Raw genomic sequence first — 2,450 nt, forward strand, 5'->3', positions numbered from 1 at the left:
TCAAAGGCATGCAGTGGGAAGCTGGCCACTGTGACAGAATAATAGCTTCCTGGTGTGGAAACAAGAGGAGTGCAGCCACACTTGTCATTTGTCATAGTGAGAATGTTTGACTGGTGCTGAAAATCAAAGCAAGAATTATCTATGAACCACAACACAAAAGCACTCCACAGTAAATCTCTCATCTAGCAATTAGACAGCAAGTGAGCAAGTCATGGATAACATGAATGTCTCTACATGTCACTTCAGGGTAACATTTTAAGTAGAAGAATCCTTGGGAAATAAAGAAAGATAATCAATATGGTTATTAATGAAACTAATTTCACACAAACATCTGGGAAATTAAGCATGCTCTTTAGGAGTTGTTTCTTGCAGTAACTTGTAAAGGAATTAATAAGTTGAAAGCCAAATTTCATATCAATATATTGAATGGTGTGGTAGCAATGATATTTATTTCAGCCTGGAAAATTTTCAGAAATTAAATACTAATATAAAAATATATTGAAAATAACTTCCAAATACTTTTATTTTTGCTGGTTTTTTGCTTGCAGCTTTTCCTTTACAGCTAAATACTTGGATTCTCTTGAATCTGAATATCTCAGATTTAAAATATAAAAATAAATTGAAAACCTATGGGGGAAAGAGGAAAGAGGCACTTAAGTGAAAAAGTCTACATGTTCAAATTAATATGACGCATACTGAAGTAAGAGAATAAGGTTTTGTCAAGTGTTGGGAAAACTCTGCATTCTGAATGTTTGTGCAGAGGGTCATAGTACACTTCCCTTCAGGTTGAAAGTGACTTGAGGGAACACAGGTTAGCATTGATTAGGGTCTAGCTTTTTATACTAGTGAAGCACAGATCAAATGAGCACCTAAAATTTGCATATCTTATAGCAAAATCTCCCTAGCAACACAGACTCATTTTCACCAACACCAGCACTACACTGCTAACATAGTTAGAGAAAAGGCAGCTTGACTCGCATGTATTGTGGATTTTACGAGTGTTTAATATTCATTAAAGTGCAATCCTTATAGTAAGTGCCCAGAGTTTTCCCATTTGGCTCAGTAAGTGTTCCATAAAATATTGGTTTGTTTTATTTTTAGTTTATTTTGAGTGGAAAATGAGTATGCTCCATGCCATTGCATGCTGTTTCGACCTGAAGAAAGTAATATCTAATATATTCATAAGCTTAAATTCCATTGAGAGCTATTCAAGTCCAAATGTTCAGTTGATTGAGTTTACCATTTCCAATAATTCAGACAAGCAACAGGAAAGTGGTTGGCAAGCAATTATTAAGAATATCTGTTATTCATAATCCTTTTTGTCTAACTAGTTAACACAGTAATTATTTCTTGATTGGAAAGCTTTTTGAAGAAGAATACCTGGAAGCTATTCTTGATTTTGGGCCCAAACATTAAAACAAAAATCTAATTATCTCCCACACAACTGTATGGCAATAGATCTGAAAAACTGCACCAAATTTCTCATATGTTAATTGTGATTGCTGATGTTTACTAATCAGTTTTCTGCCTGTAGCATCACCTTAACCTACGAAGTGAATGGTATTGAGAAAGCATGAATCAGCTTGGTAATTGTTTTAAATCAAATCCTTCAGAAACAAGGCACTTCCATGAACTCAAGGATGATGAGGTAGAGACATTCCCCAAACCATTACATTCAGAACTGGTGTTTTTCTTGTCAGTCAATTGTAGTTAAGGCCCAGCCAGGGACCTTTTCCTCTTTTATGGCTGAGAACTGCAGTCAGTGATTTCTGTTTTACTCATGCACCTCTGATTTAGAATGGAAAAGAGCAAAGCTTCAGGTAGCTTAGGAATGTGATGAATTTGACCTCAGGCCCTGGATCAGCTTATAAGCACTGCTGTCTTTCTTGCAAGGACACTGAAACAAAAATAAGTTTGTTTTTCTTCCAGTAGACTGAGCTTGCTCCTGGTTTCCTATGCCCACACGTATGCATGGGTGTAGAAAACCTATCATGCTTTATAGCCTAAGAGGAATTACATAGTTGTTGACATAGGAGATCACAGATCTTCGCAAAACTCAGCTAGTTTTTACAAAACTTTCCTTTGCTCTTAGTCTTCTGGTCTTCTACTGTGGTTTGATTTCAAGAAATGTTTTTTGTTGTTGTGTTTACTGTTTGCCTATTTTTTCTAATTTGAATCATTAGACTCAAATTTTTTTATGTTAAATTTGTCATGGTTTTGTTACTTATAACAAAGGAGGGAATTCAGTCCCCTGTTCATCATTTTTTGTAGTGGTTGAGACAGCAATCTCTCAGACATTACAGGAGTAGGTGCACTGTCACTTACTTCACCTCTTTTCCAATACAAATTAGTTTTTCCTACTCTATTTTGATCGGAAAAATAATGTTTCCTTCACCTCACTCATAGACAGACACATCCATAATATATCTATAAATTGTCATTATCTGTTA

Source organism: Haemorhous mexicanus, chromosome 1 (genome assembly GCF_027477595.1).
Source record: "Haemorhous mexicanus isolate bHaeMex1 chromosome 1, bHaeMex1.pri, whole genome shotgun sequence".
Lineage (NCBI taxonomy): Eukaryota > Metazoa > Chordata > Aves > Passeriformes > Fringillidae > Haemorhous > Haemorhous mexicanus.